Here is an 11,607-nt window from a genome sequence, read left to right as displayed (position 1 = left end):
AAAACGAACCCGGGACCTCTGCGTGGCAGTCCAGCCACGAATGCAGTCATATTTATATTTAACTTTTTATATATATTAATTTATATATTTAACTGCCTCCGTGACTGAACGGTTACCATGCCGGACTGCCACGCAGAGGTCCCAGGTTCGATTCCCGGGCCGGGAGAAATAGTTGTATGGCCTACAATTATTTCTCTCGTGAGTTTGGGTGTAATTTGTGGTCGTCTATGTATGTGTCCATGGCACCCGCGACACAGGGTTTCCCTAGTGCGGGGCTGTGTTGAGTGTGTGCGTTATTTATTATTATTTATTATATAATGAACTTTACGTTGATTGCGTAACGTATAAATTAGATACAATTACAATTTCGTACGAAAAATTCGCTTTCACTTTGTCCCGCGGGAATGTAAAGAGAGCCAGTGTCCGTATCGCGCCGTTGGTCGTACCTGGTGGTGCGGCTGGTGCTGCGCGAGCGGCGGGTGCGCGGCGTGGAAGGAGTCGAGCTGCGCGTCGGCCGCGGCGCCCGGCCCGGCCGCCACGCCCGCGCTCGCCGCCAGCTGCGGGGCGGACAGGCTAACATGAGTCGATGAACTATCGCAGTAAGAGAAGTATGGTAACTCCGTACAAAATAACAGCACGGCTTGTATGAGTGCGCGACTGTCGCGCGCCGGTTACGGATGCACATATTCGCACAAAAATGAAAGGCGCGTTAGAACGAATAGTGTTACGTAACGCGAGTGCATCGCGAAATTATGCGCACGCCGCTACTTTTGTATGGAGTTACAATACTTGTTACATAAAAAAATTACATTTTTTCTTAATCACCATACTTGTCTTATTTTATTATACTACGTTAATATCGCCCTTAAGCGGAACTTTACCTTCTTTAAACTCCCGAATAGTTCTCGAAAGTCTAAGGAATTAGGAACACAATCAGCTACTTGAAAAATCACATATCACATTTGAATTCCAAATTTACGGCGTTCCGATTGGTCAATTTAAATTTCAACATCGTTGACTTTAGAATTTAAAGCATTTTGATTGGTCATTTCGTGTTTTCGTTTCAGAAAAAACGTGCAATTTGTTTCAAACAATTTGTGAAGAATGCGATACCTCGTTTAACTTGAGGTAGTGGTGCGCTGGCGGCGCGTCAGCGGTGGGCGGCGCCTTGTGCTGCGGGTTGTGGTACGTGTATGTGGGGATATGCTCGCCCGGCCCGTTCGACGACCCCGCCTCCCAATCCTCGGCGCCCTGTCACACACACTCTCGTTACTCCCGAATACAGACAAGGTTGAGCTTCAGCGAGGCTGCTTGCAAGGAACTTGCGCAAGTTTGCTCTCGGGGAAGCAACAAAAGTTTGTTGATTGTGATATTAGTAATATATATATTTTTTTATAATATCAAGTGACGGGACGAACAAGTCGCGCGCCTGATGGTAATCTACACGCCTGTCCATAACAGTTGCAGTGCCACTCACGAGCTTTCAATCGCAAAGATCTGAGGGGCACTGCCACTGCGCCCGTTACCCTGAGACGTAAGTTAACAAGTCCCATGTGCCTGTAATTTCACCAGAACCCTTACCCTTCAAAACCGGAACACAGTAATGCTGACATTACTGCTTGGCGGCATATTATATCTATAAGTACACGGAACTATGGGTTTAGTTATAAGTTAAATGTTTTTCTTTTCGTAATTGTAAAATACTGTTCCGCTCGTTTGACAGAACAAGAAGTATCGTGATATATAGATATCACGTTGTCCTGGCAAACGGGCGGTTTGTTCCTCAATAAAAAGAAAAAATATAAGTCTTGCGAGGATGTTCATATTTTACAAATAACCCCGTATAATACACAATTAACACAATGTTTGTGCACAAACAAAGATCCCTAAAATACAGGTACTTATTTACTTAGTTCAGGCATCGCAACTAAACTATAAGATCCTAAGCTTTAATTGTGTAGCTTAATGAAGATTGTATACAAATTATTAAGGTTCCTTTTTCATTGCTTTGCATTATCATAACTTTCTTTACACACGACCTTCCGTTACCTTAGGATTTTAGAATCTTCCGTTACACCTAGGAAATTAACTATTTTTCTGGATTTAAATCGCGTATATTTGATTTTTCAAACAAACCAACGTTTCGACGTTTTCGTTGACATCAACCAGTTATGTTTAATATAAATGCAAGCCACCCTATTTTTCCACTATATTTACAAAAATTATTAATTAAATACCTTATTTTTAATTTTACAAAGAACGTTCCAATTTTCGGTACATTGTGTTTTACAAATGATTTTATTTCAATAATATGAATTTTTATTAAGTTAAATTTATTATTAATTAATAATGGAAATTAGAATAAATTAACACATATTAATTAATATTGAAATCTCGTCTGTTTGGGAATTTTCATGAGCGGAAATACTGGATCCCAAACTGATGGTACAGAGAAACCATCTTCCCTGTTGAAATTAGGATGTTTTTTTAATTTCAATGGCCTTTCGCAGCATCCTGGGTAGATAACGGACTTCTTTTGCAAGGACCTGGGGTTTGTCAAACTTCATTGTCGAAACGTCGGTTTGTTTGACAAAAAAAAAGCGATTTAAATCCGGAAAATTAGTTTCATTTCCTTTACATATGTTTTACTTGTATTAGATTAAGTTATAATGAAATGAATTTATCCATGACGGTACCTTGAAACTTAATTAGCGACAGACTACGAAGAAAATACATAGTTAAGTTAACATTCTAATTTACAAGCGTAACTACGCTGATCCGTCACAGATTTTCGGCATGACGTGTTGTTACACCTGTCCGAATTACGCGCTTAGTCAAAATAAAAAAAAATGACCGTAGTAAGTAAATTGGTATAAAATCACATTACACAAAAAGATAAAAAACTTGTAGCTCAGGAAAATGGCGGAATGTTTAACAGTACCGCAGCTATTATGCTACAGCCGCATTATATTTAAAAAAAAAAACCTAACACAGACATCATTCCAGGGCCCAGGTCTGCTAATTTTAAATCACCTCAGTTGTGTGTCAATGGCAGGATTTTGTACGTTTGGTATTCTGCTAAAAGTTAATGGTGGCTTATCAGTGGTTAGCCACCGATCTACCATTCAACTACCATTGTAATTTTTTGGTATTCTGCTCTTCAATGGCGATGGCGTAGTGTATTAATGTTACATGTCGACTGTGAACTGGCAACCGGTACTATCTCAATTTTGTAAAGATTTAACGTTTTAATACCATTTTATACTATTTCATACTCCGCAGCGTTGCAAGAAATTCGACCTCATATACATTTAATTTTGGCACCAGAATCGACTTCATTCATCTTGTACTAACTTCTAACTAGATGCTATATAAATGACGCAAATAATTATTTTCTTCATTCTGTAAAGTTGTCAAAATTGAGATAGTACCGGTTGCTAGTTCAAAGTCAATGTATTTAATTTCAAGACTAAATAGGTGTTTTTAAACGAGATAAAAATGAAGATATGCATGGTAATTTCCATGGTAGTTTTACTAAGGCAACATGGATCGTTAGTAATTGAATGTATGAATAATCCTTCACTGACATTCCCGAGACTCAACTGCCATTGCAAGTAGATTTTAACAGAATAGCAAATATTATCATAATTGCAATCTAATTTCAATGGAATTGGGCCTCACAATAAAAATTGCCATGGACATTTGTTATGGACAAGACAATTGTTATGGACAGGCGTGTAGCTTACCATGACACATGACTTGTTCGTCCCGTTACATGATATTATAAAAAAAAGTATACAAATAAGAAGAGCGCATGTAAGTGTGGTGTCTCTCCCCTGACAATGGCATACCTTTTGACGTGCCCAGCGTGTCCCTACACCTGCAGACGCGAGGTCTTGTACAACGCCACTGATAATGCTATGCCAATGGCTAAGTAATGGTCCTCATAAATGTAAACGTCGGAGTCGACACGCTAGGAAGAAGAACCAAGTATAAAATCATAAATTGCTATATAGATATCAAATTGTACCCAGAGCAATAACCACATCTAACTATAAAACATTTCTTCCGTAGCAGCAGAGCTCCTTACCTTACCTATTTCTGCCGCCAAGCGGTAATGTGACCATGACTGCGTTCTAGTTTCGAAAGGTAAGGATGTGAAATTACTGATATATATATAAATCCATAAGTTCCATTTCACTTTACAACTATATTCTGCACAGAACCTTACCATGAACTCTTATTGCAGTTCTGAATAAGGTTCGTAACGACAACAAAAGCGGAATCGTGATATACACTTCATGTAGCGCTGTCTCACGACGATTAATTTTAGGTCCTAATCTGAATCGCAATAAGACTTCATGGTAAGGCCCAGGGGCCCTTCATTCTAAATTAACTATTTTATTTATTTAATGATTCGAGTAAACGATAATAATCGGATAGAATCGGTTGGCATAAAAATGGCAACACTGAAGAATAAAAGGAAAATAAAACGGACACTTGCGTGTGAGGAGCACTAGTTTAGTAATTTTTTTTTGTTCTGGAAGAATATAGTCTAGGGTAGGGTATAGTATAGGGTCATTTCCCTGGAATTATTATTCTACGGCATCCTTACAAAGTATTGCTTTTGACGAGAACCTGTTAAAACATTTCTTATGGAGACTGCGTAGTAAGATATCATGACTAGTTGCACAAGCAAGAACTCTATAATCAACTGTACTATAAAATAGTTACCTGTGCGTTGAGTGATGTGCCTGCATCTGCATCGCTGGGGATGTTTTGAGCGTTGACACTCGGAGTGAACACCTGACAACAATTATATAGTATTAACAGGTAAATCAATTTATGAACCCACAAATAGTAACAATAAATATTATTAGTTTAATAAGCAGTGATCGGAACTGGGGAGTAAATTTAGCTAAACTAAATAATAACGTGGACATTCTCTTCTACAAATCCCGGGACTTCACGGCACTGGTTATATTTCAATATGCGTATTATTTAGTGAAATTTGAGTTATTGGCGACGAATAATTATTTTCTATAAAGTATTTACTACATATTATTGTCTCAAATATAATATTGTAGTTGTGCTTCTATAGGCACTTCTGTATTTAAATAGTTAAGTCATTTAAAAAATAAACATGAGACAACTTATGTGAATGTGATATGTATGGCGGATGGATGGAAGAAAATCTTAAATTATTGTATGTTTTGCGAGAAGAATGAGTGCGAGTCGACCTGTTCGCAAATACCGCCTTCCATTTGATGTTTTTTTGTTTTTTTATTATTATTTTTATTTATTTATTCATTTGGAACACCTACAGATTACACAGAAAAAATAAGATTAATTTGTTTTTATTATTTTTTATTATCTATTTTAGACTCTCGTCTCTCCCATGGCGGAAAAGATAAATTATTATTATTATTATTATTATTATTATTGATTATTGTTCTTGCTAATTACTGTAATTGGATATGTCCGTTGTAATTAGAATAAATAAATAAATAAACTTATATTTGGGAATGTTTACAAAATAAACAGTAAAAAAATAAATAAATTTTATATTGATGACGAAATGAGTATGTCCATACTAAGAATACGTTCATACTTCAGGTAAATTATGTCCCTTGACTCCGATCACTAATAATAAAAGTGAAACTCCGTACAAACGAAGCAGCGCGACTTATATGCGTGCACGCCCGCCGCGCGCCGTATACGGACGCACATGGTCATCATCAACCCATTTATACGTTCCACTGCTGAGCACGGGTCTCCTCTCAGGTGAGGGTTTCGGTCATCCGTTTTCCGAGGATTGTGAACCTTCTTCAACGTGCAGGTTTCATCACGATGTTTTGCTTCACCTTTTTTATGTTCAAATTAAATTTCGCACATAAATTCCGAGAAACTCAAGGATTCGAACCCACGGCCTCTGCTAGAGAGGCATAAAGTCAAACCATTAGGCTCCCGCTATGACGCATGCGCCTATCATTATAGAATTGAAGCGTTCGCTCAGTGTTTAAAATATAGTTCTGTCAGATTTATAATTTTTTTGTTTTATATCACATCATACAATGTACCACAAGTTTACTTCAACGCACGTGTTAAAAAGTCGGGTTTTATTCAGTTGCCCTTTGCCTTTGGAACAGACCGGATGCTTTCAGTCGACTTGGAAGTATATAGAGTAGCTATTTTATTATACGCCATCTTGAATTTAGAAATAAGTACCATATTCGTAATGAACACCCCCCAAATACCTCGAAAACTATGTCCAACTTGCCTATACTTGAAAAGTCGTGCCCGCCATCTTGGATTAAAAATAAGTGTCATATTCGTAATGAGCACCCCCAAGTACCTCGAAAATGATACCCATATTACATTTAATTGAAAAAAAAAACCTGACTTCTAACATAAATAAAAGCAAAATATAAAACATTAGATGACCTAGGCTCGAACTCCAGACATTCAGTATTCATGCTTTGGACAAAGAGGACACTAGAATACCTATGTTTAGGTTTCACACCATACAGCCAAAACTTGGCTGTATGGTGTGAAACCTTTGCATGTGTGTGTAACTAAGTTTCGAGCGGATAATAGATATTTTTATCTAATTGAAAGATTGTATGTGAAATATAAAGTATAACTTTTGGCTGCCAATTTTGCGAATATCGTAATAAACTATTATTTCGCCTTACCAACGCCATGTATTGGGTATTAGATTACATAAAACCGTGACGTTCCCCCTTAATTATTAAACGATAATATACTTGAATATTTAAATAATTAAAATTGCCACGGAAATTAGGTAGTGAACACTAGTACGAGAAAGACCGAAATATTATGTACAAATAAAAATAATCACGTTACTTCCATTAACATCCATTCAGTATTTTTTTTTTCAAATCGTCTCTCTCAATTCCGATTGTGACTTACGACTACGGTTTCATGTGCGATATTATTAACCCTTAATTAAACGTCGCATGAGGTGTGCAACACCCAAATTAGACTCGTGAAATAAAATACACGCAAAATCAGACTTTTATCAAAAACAATATTTGTACATACTAATTTCCTAGCTTATAAATGTCTTTCTGACTGATAAAACATATTATTAATAAAAAAACAACAACATTAGTAAAAGCTTATTTTCTTCATCACAATTTTGGCAGACTAGAATTATGTGATCATTACACATATGTTTTAAACCTTTCGAACATTCCCCCTTGGTTTTTCGGTCCTTGATTCTAGGACATATATGGCACTGTTTATATGAAGGCGACCGGTCACTTTTAAAGTCTATTGTGTTGTTTTTTGTAGCGGTCGAGGTGGTGTGCGAGTACCTTCGTTTCCGGTTTCGCTTTGTTCTTCTTACGCACAGTTATGGTCACTTCACAATGACATCATGATGTTGTTCACCTTCAGAATTCCCATCAATAGATCATCATCTGCTTTCAATTGGTGCACAATCTCTTAAAGAGTCAAATCACGTGGCATTTTACTGCTACCTCAAAACGAAAAACAAAATCCCACCTTACAATAATCTTTAAAATATATTCGTTTAATAAATTCTATAAATGTCACTACATATTTTTGTCCACCTCCATTATTTAAATACATAATAATAAAAACATATATTTACTTACCTTACGGAATTTTGTCTACACACATGGTCGCGTGGGGTGTCACGCACCCCAAACACGCTCCCCAAGCACAACTATACGCAAACAAGCGCAGATTACGAATGGATTGTGAAGTTAGTAAGCTAATCTGAATACAAGCGCCGTAAGTTATTTATAGTGCCGTATAGTTATAGTTAGTAATTTTAAAAACTTAAGAGTCGAGAAACCTGCAATGGGGTGTGAAACACCCCACGCGACCAATTAATGGTTAACTTATTGTAAGACTTGTCTAGCGCCACTTCGGTAAGTGAAAGAAGTAGAACAGAAAACATAGACTATTCTAATTTAGCACGGACTTATACACGTCACACAATATACAAATGTGACGCTCTAGCGTCGTGCACTAATATTATACATTAGATATTGTAAATATTTTATATTGCAAAAAGGGCTACCCCTAATTGCTCTTAGGGAAATCTGCCTTACATTCTACACAAGTACACCCTCCACTAATATATAAATACGAGCCCTATAACCCACCTACGGTGGGATCGGGCTCGGCCTGCGGCGCGTGGTCGGTTTAGAATACGGGGTGTGCTTATGCTCTTCAGTGGCACAGTGATTAGTACTATGGGCGCTTGATGACGAGGTTCCAGATTCGATCCCTGATTTGAGCCAATTTATGAAAAAAAAAAATTAAGTTGGTTGTGGCTAGGGTATTCTGGGCATTGCCCACATAATTTATCGTTACTCTGGTACTCATAGTACAGGAAATTTCCTAGTTTAAGACCAGAAATTTGGAGTGATTGTCTGGCATTTTTCCCTAAATATTTCTCTTTTTGGCATAGCTTCCAAGAAAAAAGAATCTAACAGAGAGACGGTCGAGATACAACAACGCCATAAGTATGTTATTTCCACTACATCGGGAGATAATGCCTTAGATTTTGAACAATTGTGAAATCTTGTACTCGAAATTTAGTCTCTGTATACTACCTACGTACGGTAGCGTGCGGACGCTTTGGGCTTCGCCCTCCGTTAGACTTCGGCTTACGGCCTCGGCACTTAAGACTTTAAAAGAATTAACAAATGGCGGCCATATTGACAAATGGCAAAAAGTAAATTTTAACTGCAAATTAATGTTAAACACCCATAAAGAACCCGACATGTCGATTTTCAGTACAATTAGAGCAAATTTTTATCATTCGCTAAAAAGGTTTGTAAGTCAGCCATATTGAAAAATGACTAAAAGTAAATTTTAACAGCAAATTATTATTAAACAGCCATACTCTTTGTATGGGGAGATCCCCATACATGCCGATTTTCAGCTGAATTAGAGTAAATTTCTATCTGCTGCCAAAAAGTTTATGTGTTTATGTATTAAGGGTATGGCAGGCATATTGAAAAATGGCGAAAAAAAAATTTTGACCGCAAATTATTGTTAAAAACCCATAGAGCCGATTTTCAATCGAATTAGAAAAACACTTCTATGGCTGCCATATTGAAAAATGGCGATAAACTAATGTTGATCATTAATTATTATCAAGCACTCCTAGAGACACACGTGTGACGCACACATTTGTGTGTCACACATCAACTTTCAAAGGGATCAGAACCATTTTTTTTTCTACTGCCAACAAACGTTTGTATGACGGCCATATTTGAAAATGGCGGAAATCCAATTTCGAGCACAAATTATTATCTGGCAGTTCTAGAGGCCTCCACATGCCAATTTTTAGCTGAACAGAGTGAGTCTCTTTCAACAGCTATTTTTACCGAAAAAAACACTTATATAAAAAATGTGTTTTTAATTAATATTTGTGGTGGAGGCCGTTGAAATTATTTATCTTGCCTAAGAGGGTGAGCGAAGAAATTTTCGAACCTATGTACTAGACCCACAAAAGACTATTCTCTTTTTAAAGGGTGTTACAATGTACCTTGTTTTATACTGCTATGTAAAAACTGACATAATTTTGAAGTTGCAAAAACGAAATGTTACATTATAATGTTACGATATTTAGGATTTTATAATAAACTATGTGAGCAACGAGCTTTGCCGAATAAAACTGAGAAATGCTAAAATCATGTGTTATGATAATTTCAGTGAATTCAAAGCTTTAAAACGCTCCCCTGTAAACTTGGCAATTTCGACATACAATACTTTACGTAGGAGGGGTCGATTGAAATTGAGAAAAAGTATCAAGTTCGTTTGAAGTCCCATCCACTGACCACTCAACGCCCACCGCCGTGTTTGAAAAAACATTTTGATGAAACCTGCATGTCAAAGACGGTTTACAGCTCTTGGAAAACGTATTAAGTCTGAACATCAGAAGTATGGCCTATATCACGGAAGAAAAAAAACAATGTAAGTGTCTTAAGCCTCGATTACTATCAGAACAAATACAATAACAAATGACAAACACTATGAAATCTTGATAATGATTGGTCATAGTTTCTTTTTTTTAAAGTTGTAACAAATTCTGGACACAGAAAAAATTCCTTCGAACCGGCCGAATTCAGTAATTTTACATAAAAATAATTGAATAACAATTCAATAAAAATTTAAATACAATGAATAGCGACATCTCTAGCCGGGGCCGGTAGCTGTAAAGGTATCTAACTGGGTGACGCAATATAATAGATTTCTCATAGATGGCGCTATGGCTAAAAAGTCGTTGAAAAACCAAATACAAAGATACGACGCAAGCACATAGAAAAATTCGTGAGGTCCGTTGGTTCGTGGCTTAGTTGGTATAGCGTCTGCCACGGTATCCTAGAAGACGTCGTGTCGGTTCGAATCCGGCCGGATCGAAGGAATTTTTTCAGAGTTTTCTGAGAATCTTTGTATTAATAATTATAACAAACTAGTGGAGTAATTTCACATAAAAATAATTGAATACCAATGCAATAAAAAATTTAATTCTGGACTGTTAATATAAATTAAACTTTACTCAGTCGTTATATCGTTATACCTTTACTGCAAATAGCGACGTTTTGATTTTATTTAGAATTTTTTTTTCAATGTGCTGGCATCTTGCGATCAGTAACTGAACTACGACGAACATCTGAACGAATAGAAAGTAAAATCCTCACGACAACTGGTGTCTTTTTTATCGCACACTATGCATAAAGAACATTATTTCGATCAATTAAGTTTAAAATATTAGCAAAACACTCATGAAGCATTTTTTTCGCTACTAGTTTGGAAAATTCGAGACGTTAATTATTATTATTATTTAGTTAATACACTAGCAGCACTACGAGCTGATGCGTATACATCACTGCACTTGTATAATATAGTTAGTTTTCAAAATGTTTATCAAGTCTAGCTTTGAAACTATTCACTGTCAGATAGCGATGAAAGAGACTCAGGGACTTGAGTATGATTTCAAGCACTGGAAATACGACCCTAATGGCAAGGACTTGAGTATGATTTCCAACGCTTGAAATCATGCTCAAGTCAGGACTTGAGTATTGCAGTGAGCACTGAAAATCATACTCAAGGCCTTGCCATTAGGGTCGTATTTCCAGTGCTTGAAATCATACTCAAGTCTGCTCAAATCCTGACTTGAGCATTGAGTAGAGTTCTGGAATACGAACATAAGTCTTTTAAGGCGTTTTATAACGACTCGACTCCATTTTACATGACACGACTCTAAAATTAAGACTGGGGGTTCGAGTTTTTATTAATAAGGCTCAGTCGTTATACTAAAAGATTCAAAAGACTATACGACTCGAGTTGTTTGCAAAGGACCTATTTTATGTTTTATTAAACCCGAAGTTTATAAATAAAAATGTCGTAAGAAGTATGTAGTAAATAATCACATTTATTTACTAATAATAAAAATCGTAAAATAAATACCTTGTGGGTAGAAATAAAATCACGCCGTACGGCTCATGACTCGCGACTCCCGAGGCTATGAGGCGCCAGTCGTTTTAGTCTGTTTAGTCCTATAAGTCTTTTAAGCTTCCTACGGTTAAAAGACTTCGA

At 36.7% G+C, this 11,607-nt stretch overlaps 1 long non-coding RNA gene across 1 annotated transcript in view; it reads right to left on the bottom strand.

Annotated features, from left to right (window-relative positions):
• Positions 1-443: 443 nt before the first annotated feature.
• Positions 444-11,607, bottom strand: part of LOC113236220 — a 12,204-nt gene continuing 1,040 nt past the window's right edge. The window contains exons 2-4 of the long non-coding RNA XR_003310928.1: positions 4,735-4,806; positions 1,114-1,251; positions 444-557 (exon numbers count right to left, since the gene is read on the bottom strand). This is a non-coding gene — a long non-coding RNA (uncharacterized LOC113236220). The remainder of the gene's footprint in view (positions 558-1,113; positions 1,252-4,734; positions 4,807-11,607) is intronic.

Source organism: Hyposmocoma kahamanoa, unplaced genomic scaffold (assembly GCF_003589595.1).
Source record: "Hyposmocoma kahamanoa isolate Upper Pololo Valley unplaced genomic scaffold, ASM358959v1 89968, whole genome shotgun sequence".
NCBI lineage: Eukaryota > Metazoa > Arthropoda > Insecta > Lepidoptera > Cosmopterigidae > Hyposmocoma > Hyposmocoma kahamanoa.
Note: the sequence above shows the minus strand (reverse complement) of the source record. Positions and strands in the feature narration are given on the sequence as shown.